Source organism: Dipodomys ordii, unplaced genomic scaffold, assembly GCF_000151885.1.
Source record: "Dipodomys ordii isolate 6190 unplaced genomic scaffold, Dord_2.0 Scaffold43, whole genome shotgun sequence".
NCBI lineage: Eukaryota > Metazoa > Chordata > Mammalia > Rodentia > Heteromyidae > Dipodomys > Dipodomys ordii.
Genome location: NW_012267259.1, coordinates 13,814,739 through 13,825,419, shown reverse-complemented (window position 1 = coordinate 13,825,419; position 10,681 = coordinate 13,814,739).

The window sequence follows — 10,681 nt, the reverse complement described above, 5'->3', positions numbered from 1 at the left end:
ATTGTTTTGAAAAATAGTTTATTAATGTAATTCCTATTGTGTTCCATATACAAGCATAAGTTTGTATCACAAAATTGTGAGTTTTACACACACACACACACACACACACACACACACACACACATTTCCAGCAGTAATTTCCATTGCATTTTCTCAACACAGCATGTGAGGCAGTGTGTGACTGTAGATGCTGCCCCTGTGTTCCACGGTGAATTAAAGTCACAGCACAAGATAATGAAAATCACCAATCCCCATGAAGCCAGTATAAATATTCAAACATTTATGTGTTTATCTATCCAGTAAGTGTTCAAAGATTATTTGCCACAAAGCAATCGCTTAGTTAATAAATGGGAGCACCAACAAAAATATCCCAATGTCTCATTACCAAAAGGTATTCTAATCAGGACATGGACATGTAACAAAGTAAGACAATGGAGAGAAACTCACAAAGATAAATATGAAAATATTCAGAAAACAAAAGAAGAGTCTTTATATTATGAGCCATGGCCTGTAGGGGTAGAGAAGTGTGAATGAGGAGAGTTTTGTGAGAAGATAGACACTGAGCTTAGTACCACTGAGAGAAGCCTTTGTTGTGATTTCTTGTGTATATATTTTATTGTAAAAATACTGTACAGAGAGGTTACAGAACATGAGTAAGGTAATGAGTACTGATCATTACACATATGATCTTTCTCATACATGTTTACCTTCCAGCCAGTTCTATGGATAGAGACCGAGCATTCTCATGTCAAGCTGCTCAATTGCAGGTTCATAAGCAATGTCTGAAAGCTCAGCTTGCACATGGAGAAAAAATTGCAATTTCCAGGCGGTAGTTTTGCAGTCAGTTCATGTAAAGTAGATGGGAGGTAGCTCATTAGACTGCAGAAGTGGATGCCATTCTGATTTACTCCCTGAGAGCCATTGTTTTCAGTTAACATTGGAGTTACTTGGTTCATAAAACAACTCCAAAGAAAAATGTTTCTAAAATTCCCAACTCCTGCCCAATTTTAATGTGTCTTAAATATAAAAGCAATTTCATTTTTACAAAAATTCATGGAGAGTACCTAGTTCTAATCATGACAAATATTTTTCTTTCTATTTGTGTTTTATGTCAGAGTAGCTCACATATGACAAGTAATGAACCAAAAATGATGCACTTATTATTCTTCACAAATCCATACTTTATCCAGGTTTACTTAAAGTTTACCTACTGTCTTTTGTTTTAATTTTAGGTTTCAAGTTTCCCCTAGGAATATTTTGGCTGTGATGGTTTCTCAGAATTTTATTACTTTTGATGACCTTGTCACTTCTCAATGGTACTTGTCAAAGTATTTGGTAGACTGCTGCTGTGCTGACACTTGATCGTTTTCTAATGATTACGATGAGGGAAAGTCCTGTAGGGATAGAGCCTCAGAGAAAAATGCCATCTTATTCACACTGTACAAGGAAGCTATACAATAAATATCACTTATTGCTACCAAAGTTGACTTTAGTTTCCTGGCTGAGACAGACTTATTTAGTTCCATTTACTATACAATCATTCTTCCTTTTATTATTTCCTTTCCATGTATTAGAATTTGGAAGGAAGGAACTAAAGCGAGGAAAATTATTTTCTCTTTCATTGACAACATAATAACAGCAAGCATTTTTAGAATTCTTTTGCAAACAGTAATGTGTTCCCCTCACTTGTTTATTCAAACACTTGTTTAATCAATATAAACTCATCAGTATTTATTTTTAATTATAACCAGTAATATTTTAATGTGTTCAAATTTTTCCAGCTTGTGTTCCATTGTCGTAACTCTAAACTCCTTTTCTCTCCCTCCCTGCCCCTGTCACACTCCCTCTCTGTAAGTCTCTTTCTTTCTCTCTCTCTCCCTCTCTCTCTCAATCTCTCTCCATCTTTCTCTCTCTCCCACTCACTCACTCTCTCTCCCTCCCTCTGTGTGTGTGTGCAATCCCTATTTCTCACACTGTAAGTGCTCCGAGGTCACCTTGCTTAGTTACTGCCACACTCAAAGGATTTGCTCTTTTTCCAAAGCACTGGCTTAGTTTGATGACGCATAATAATAGAAGTCAGTACTTGGGCACTAGGAATATCTACATAGATGCTCTCCAATGAAGGAACAAGGAAGAAAAGTGTGTGTGTGTGTGTGTGTGTGTGTGTGTGTGTGTGTCCACTACTCTATGCATCATGTCTATTCAGGTGTCTGTGAATAGTCTGTGTGCATTAAACACAGAGGTACTTAATTCTGTGTCCTATTGGAATGCATGGATCATTCTAGCCTTGCTTTTGTCTGAATTCTACTTCTGCTGTGAGATTACTGGTTTTTAGTATCTGTCCACATTTACTTCTTCATTTGGTTCCAGTAAGCATCTAAAGGAATATTAGGATCACTACAAGAACCCATTTTGGATAAAACATTAATGCCTAGACATGGGGCTCACAATATCTCTAACTAAGTTCACGGACACACTCATTTCACAGTTACAAAGTTGCTATTTGCCACCTCAGATATATTCATGTATCTTGAATACAGTCACTTTGTTTTGCCACATTCTGCATTTCACGCTATTATTTCCTTAATGACCCCAATATACTTTTTTATTTCTATTCACCAAAGTTCATACTGTAAACACTGTGATAATGACAATTGTCGAGTATTAGGTAGCCTCCATTATATAGTCTCCTGTAAACAAATGTCATTTGCTTGAATTTTTTCTCAAGTTTAACCTGTTTAATGCTCATTTCCCCCACTAAAAACTTTTGCTTTCTCTTATACTTTCATCTTTTCTAGAATATCATATATTTTCCATCAGGCAGTACACAGCCTATCTAAATTGACTTCTTTCACCATAAACTTGCATGTAAAATACCTTTATGGCTTCTCATGTCCTGATAGTGATCTTATCACTGAATTGTATTCAACTACAGGGATGTGCAAGGGTTTAAAATTCTGTGTTGGAGTGTACCTGGGCTGCTTCAGCTTTATTGAATGGGAGTAACACTGAAACAAACACTCCACACCAATATTTCATGGACATATAATTTAAAATAAGCTGGCTACACCCCAGAATCACATGTGACAACTGGATCATAGGATGAGATAAGAAGATACCAAGCCATTTTCCAGAGTGAGTGTGTCATCTCCAATCCCCACATCTGGGAGAGGGCTGCCCTCTCCATCTGCATCTCCAGGAGAATTATTATGTCAATGTGCAGTTCTCAGCCATGAGTAATGGTGGATGTTTTTCTATGTCTATATGAGATTTTTAGAACTTTGGTAACACATCAATGTCAAACTTTTATTCATAATTTGATTCAATTGTTTGCTAGGCTTCTGAGTTTTAAGTTCTATTTCAATATTTTTTGGGGGATAGGAAATTGTTTATCAGAAATGAGTGTCTGAGTCAAAGCAGACACTCTGAAAACATTACAGGATGGAATAGGAGAAACTCTAGGACTCCTTGGCACAGGCCGAAATTTTCTTAAAAGAGATCCAGAAAACAACAAATCAAAGAAAGTTTGGACAAATGGAATTGCATGACTTTGCAGAGCTTCTGCATGGCAAAGGACATAGCTTGCAAGATCAATAGAAAGCCCACGGATTGGGAGAAGATCTTCACCAGCCATACAATAGACAAGGGTCTCATTTCAAAAATCTACTTGGAACTAAAAAAATTAAATCTCTCAACAACAAATTCTCAAAGAAACAACTGCTCGATAAATGAGTGGGCTAAAGACTTAAAGAGAAACTTCTCTGAAGAGGAAAGAAGGATGGCCAATAGAAGAAATGCTCACACATGAAGAAATACTCAACCTCCTTTGCCATAAAAGAAATGCAAATCAAAACAACATTGAGATGCCATCTCCCCCCAGTTAGAATGGCTATAATCAAGAACTCTAAAAACAACAGATGGTGGAGGGGATGTGGACAGAAGGAAACCTTACTGCATTGTTGGTAGGAGTGTAAACTTGTTCAGCCACTTTGGAAAGTAGTATGGAGGCTCCTCAAAAAACTCCACATAGAGCTCCCCTAGGACCCAGCAATCCCACTTTTGGGCATTTACCCAAATGTTCATAAACAAGACCATATTAAAACTACCAGCACAACTATGTTTATTGCAACATTATTTACCAGAGCTAAGATATGGAACCAACCCAGATGCCCCTCAGTAGATGAATGGATCAAGTAAATGTGGTATATATATACAATGGAATTCTATGCCTCATTCAGAAAGAATGACATTGCCCCATTTGTTTGGAAATAGAAAGGCTTGGAAAAAATTATGTTAAGTGAAGTAAGTCAAGCCCAAAGAAACATAGGTCCCATGGTTTCGCTTATTTGCAATATCTAGTATATGTATGAGTCAAGCAGCAAAGGTCAGATAAGGGAAACGAACCCTAAGATATGTATTCAAATGTTTTTTTTTTCTTTCATGCATTTGTTTCTAATGCATTTATAAGATTATTTTCTTTGTTGCTTTGTATGTCCCTCCCCCACAGTATAACCCCTGCTTTCACTGTATTTGATGTCGGTATAATTTGTGTAGGGGAAGGGAAAAAACAAGTCGTTTAAATAAGGATACAGGTGGACCCGTTGCAACAATTAGAAGTACAAGTCGTTATGTCGAAAACGAACTTTACAACTTTGGTGGGGGGGGGCGGGGAGGATTGGGTGAGGGGGTGGGGGGAGACTGGGAAGGGATGGGAAGGGGAAACAAAGGAGGAGGCTACAATGCTTGATAAGAAATGTACTCATTATCTTGCCCATGTAGTAATCCCTCTGTGAACAGTATTTTCACAATAAAAAAAAGAAATGAGTGTCTGATATTTTTGCATCATTTTGTATTTCTCTGTTAATTCTATTAACAGAAAGGTTTGAACAATAGGTTTTAAAAATTACTATTAACTGATTGCACAAGAGACTCCAATTCACATGTCAGGTTATGCATAAAATGCATCTTGATCAAAGCCACTAATTTTATATATATATATATATATATATTTAAGGAAATGCTGTTTATTCAGTGTTTTCATGGGTCTTAGTGTTGCACAAGAAACCTTACTTTATATATTTATATATCTGATATTTCCTTCTAGAAACATCAGAGTTTTCAGTTATATCCTTAGGTACATGATCCATTTTCTGTTTTATTTTCTTTAAATATGAATGATTAATTTTCTAAATAGTATAATATGTATTCCTGGATTTGTTTTTGGACTTTTAATTCTATTTTATTGATGTCTACTGAATCCTTGCTAATTGGATTACCATAGTTTCCCCCATGATGATAATTAGCCTCAATTAATTGTACAAAGAGTTTTTATTTTGGCACATTCCTACATGCACACCAATGTATCTTCATCAGGTACATGCACCTTCAGCTCTCTGTCATTCTTATCCTCTCAAATTCTCTTTCCAAACCAATCTCAGCAAGCTTCATTGTTTCCCTTCTATAGATGTTCATAGAGTATTTTGATCATATTTTGTGTTTAGAATTTTACTTTATTTTCTGGCCAGTTCTGATGATTTTGTTGATTATTAATAGATTATTATTTTTCATATAAGCAACTCTACCATCAACAGTTCAATGTGCTTTTCCTTCTTAAATTGTATCTACCTTAATTTTTTGTAAACCAAAGAAAATAAGCTTTCCATTAGGCTATTCAATAGGAGTGGAGCCATGCATTTTGGTTGCATAAGTTTGTACAACACAGTATGTGGGTTCTACCATATGTACAATGTTTCCATGGTTTCAGTGTCTGACTGTTTATTTTATTTTTGTATATGTATTATATCTAGAAGATCAATTTTTCCTGTATTTCTACTTTGCTAAGGGCCTTTGATTTGAATAGGAGTTGATTTTTGTCAAGTATCTCTTTAAAACAATTGATATGATATGCTTTCACATCTTAACTCAACATATTGGGTTATGTATACTGATTTGTAAATGCTGATTCAGACTCAATGATATAGAAAATTTTATTAAGCAAATTTTATGGATATATTTTACCTCACATAAAATGTAATACATTTCACAACCTTATGTATCCACATATTATGTATCCACATATTCATATCCTTATGTATAACCTAGATGCTATTGATTAATTAAAAATGCAACTTTATCAGAGTATTCTTCCTAGAGGAAATTATTCTTTTCCTTTATTGTGGTCATACAGTTAAGCAAGAGTATATAATTGTGATTAATACAGAAATCACATTATGCTTTGACACATCACCGTGTTCATCATGGCAAATCATATGTATGTCCCAATATATTCAAATCAGATGTATTCTGGAGCTGAGAACGAAGTCCGGTGAAGGAGGCTGACAAAGCATGCATGAGACTGGACCCAACTTCCAACTTTGCAACAATAAAATAATGAAACAAAACAAATGAAAACAAACAACATAATAAAACCAGTGTTTGGGCTTGAAGGCTTGATATCCAATGAGAGTGCTATTTTGGGAGATCTGGGGAAATTTTGGAAGTGAGACTCAATGGGAAAAGTGCACAACTAGAGTCCTGCCTGTGAAGGTTACATGTGGTCCACAGCCTCTGCCATGCCCACGCACCACCAACACACACATCTGAGTCCATTATGCTTTGCCTTAGGAGCAAGGAACTAAACAACTGCAGAATGAACTCTCTGAAATCGTTAGATAGCAATTCATCCTTGAGTTGCTTCTCTCATACTTAGAGCGACAGTAAAGATAACAACCCAGTGATGGATGGAAAGGAGGGAATGAGAGGGAAGGAGGGAACGTCCTACACTAAGCAAAAGGAAAGACATGTACATATCACCCAATGTGGAAGAAATCGTTGTATTGTCAAAGCTCATAGAATTCTCAAACTTTATAGACCATGATGAAAATGTGCCTTGTGAAGGTTAAAATGTGTTTGTGACTTTAACTATCACTATCTGACAATACTATGACATTGTGAAATTTATATAATGACTTAATCTTAATACAATTATGAAAAAAGATAACACAGCCACCATGAGTAAAGACACGTAAAATCTATTCACAAAGATGGACACCAGAATAAAATATGCAGAATTCTTATGATAAAGAACATACTCTGTAACCTGATTTTTATGATTGTTTTCTGACTGACAGAAAATGCCTGTGGCTCTTGTAAATTTCAGGGCAACAACCAGAAAAAAATTTAAGTAAAGAGTCACACAACGTAGATTTGTTGCTCATGTGGTCACTATTGAATTACTCAATTCTGCTTCTGTAGTATGGAAAAGCCACAGATAATACATAAGCTAATAGTATTGATATTTTACAGTAAAACTTGAAATACAACTGACTCATTAGCTAGTTTCCCAGCTCGAGTTCTAAGACAACTGAGAAATAACATATAGTAATGTTTAGTCATTCGTAATTCAATGGATTGGTAGACTATTCAGTCAAAGGATCAATGGATGAACATGGCACACTTATGCTCCTATGGTCTTTTTGCTTCTTAAAGAGAATGTTCTTTACTTCTCACCCATCAATTGGCTCTGCTTTAACCTGGCTCAGTTAAAAGTATCTGACTTTGAAGTAACCTAGATTTTTAGCACACAACTCCACATTTCATCCACAATTCCTCCCAATGCAGCTATTTCTTTGAATGGACATTTTCTGTGGAGCGATTATCATATACAGTGCTGCTCAAAAGAGACAGATCTTCTTTAAGTTGTGGCCACCTCTGTCATTTCTTTAAAGCAAAGGACTGTAGATCATTTTTTCCTTATATAATTTAACAGTGAAGTGGTTTTAATGCTTTACTAAAGAATTATGGATACTCTTTCATGAACTGAATTTATCAGGCTGTAACTACTGTACCTTATGGGCAATTTTATTTTGAAACATAGTCAAGTGTGAATTAGTCTACCAGGTATTAGAATTATTAGGAAGAATTCTATTTTGTAACAATTTTAAAGGATTTTCTCCATCCATATGCATTTTTTCCAAGAGACCGCTACATGCATTAAAAAGTACATTTGGAAAAGCAATTGAATGTGAATCATGTCATTTGCAGGGTCCCAGAGCGACATTTTGCAGGACATATAAATACATAGTGGTTACCTTTTTTAAAAAAGTCTTCAGTTGGCCATAATTGTTTTATTCATGCTACTGTTTTTTTTAATTTGATACTATTTCATCATGCCTCAGACTTATCTCTTTAAAAGTCACCAAGGAAAAACCATAGTTCTGGCTTAATTAATGATTGATGAGGACAAGAATTGAGCACTTAGAAAAAAATACATTTTGTTAAAAAAAAAAGTTTACAAAAAAAGACAGAATGGATACTTGGTTTAACACATGCCCTAAGTTCAAAAAATGAGTGACACCAAAATAAAAATAAAACATGAAAACCCACAAAAACCCCACACATGTCACAAGGAAAACAAGCAAAAAAATAAGTAAAGTAGGAATCATAGAGATGATTACCCTTTGGGTGCTAAAAATACCAGCAATTGCAAGGTAATAAGAATTAAGCAAAGTATATGAGACAATGTTATTACGTGTGTGTTTTTACTGTTGATTTTATTCAGTCTTTGTCAAACTTGTTAAAATGTGCTAACCAAGTAAACATATTTTCTGATTTCTTATTTAAAAAAAAAGAGTTGGCGGGGTGCTGGTGATTCAGGCTTGTAATTCCTTCCCTCAGGAAACTGCAAACTGAGGATTACCATTTGAATCTAGACTTGGCAAAGAAGTTTGTGAGACTCTGATCTCCAATTAATTGTAAAAATAAAGAAAAGAAAAACAAGTAATACATGTAAGTGTGAGTATGGCTCAAGTGCTAGATTGACAGGCTTGAGCAAATAAAACTAACCAAGAGCATTGAGTCACTGAGGTCAAGTGCCTGTACTGACATACCATAAATAGAGAAATACTAATCATTTGAATTTTACAAGTGTCAAACCACAACGAAATAGTAAACAGTTTAATCACAAGCTGAAGAAAATCTTTAATAATCTTGAATTAGTCTTGTAATCCCTGGACTTTATTGCAAATACTAATAGGATAACATGCCTCCTATTTTTTAATCATTCTTGGATAACTTGGAATGGCAAAATGCACCCACAATCTGTAATTAAAGATCACTAAGATTGTACTTTACATAATCATTTAGTTAGTTTACCTTAGGTATTTCCATTAGCATGTCCATATTTTCTAACATCATTGTCACAGAATCTCTAATTCCCAAAGGTACTCATAAAAATAGCACAGGAAATATGACAAGAACTGCACTGTTATAGTTAAAAATCCACAGACAATGTTCCTTATAGTATGTCCTAATCTTATAATTGTAAAACATAAATTACAAGAGTTGGTAATATATATATAGAGAGAGACAGAGAGAGACAGACACAGATCAATAGGTAGTTAGGTATATAGATAGGTAGATAGGTAGGTAGGTAGATAGATAGATAGATAGATAGATAGATAGATAGATAGATAGATAGATAGATAGATAGATAGATAGACTGCTTTCATTTTATATTTAGGGTAAGTGAAATCAGATTTTTTTTTGGTTCGGTCAAGGGGCCTGAACTCTGGGCCTGGGCACTGTCCCTCAGGTCTTCAGCTCAAGGCTAGCACTCTACCACTTGAGCCACAGTGCCACTTCCGGCTTTTTTTTCCTGCTTATGTGGTGCTGAGGAATCAAATCCAGGGCCTCATGAATGCAAGGCAAGCGCTCTACCACTAAGCTACCTTCCCAGCACTGAAATCAGATATTTAATTCTAGATTTATGTAAAAGAATTATTAAAAGTTTGGATAGATAAAGGTCTAAGAAAAAATTTTGTGAAAAGGTTTTTTTCCTGGGTATCATAAAGTTATAGGATAGACAAAAATATGAATAAACACAAATGCCTATGACAATTAACAAGAAACATTCACATTCAAAGTGAAAGAACAGTGGATCAAATATCTTACTACTAGGTACTTCAGATGTCAGGTAAGATGTATTAATGGCTTGTAGTTCATGCCTGAGCTAGCTACTGTTCACTTTAGCAACTCGTTGCTGTCTTCTAACTCACAATATTTCCACTACAGAGATTCATTCATTTAAAGATTTGGAAGACAATGTTCATGTATTTCTCTGCATATCATCTTTGTAAATTTATTCTCTTTACTATATAGGTCTTATCTGTTTTTAAAAAGATAATATAGCACTTGTCATACAAGTGTCATTGTATGTGTTTGTGATATGTAGGTTAATATGTGTATATAATAATGATGCTTATTTAAAACTGTATTTAACTATACATTTTCTTGTTCATGAGTTTATTTTCTGCACCTCTAGATGTATACTCTAAGTGACACCAAAGTTTCAGTATTTAACTATTATCAGCTCTGTACCTTGAACACAGCTTTGTACAGAGTGGTCACTGATAATTATTAGGGAATGAACCAGTGCTTGTCTTGGTTGGTCATGCATGGATGTCATGTAAAATTGGCAAAAGAAGCTATTGTTTCTAGAACTATGTGTAAATCCATCTAATGGATCTAATGACCCAATTTTCCCACAAACTTTATTGTACAAGGTGCCCTGAATCTTGTACATACATATTTCTAATTTGGCGAGGGGAAGGGAAATCACAAAATGCTGAAATAAGGATACAGGTTGACCCATTGTAACAATGAAATGTACAAGACACTACAT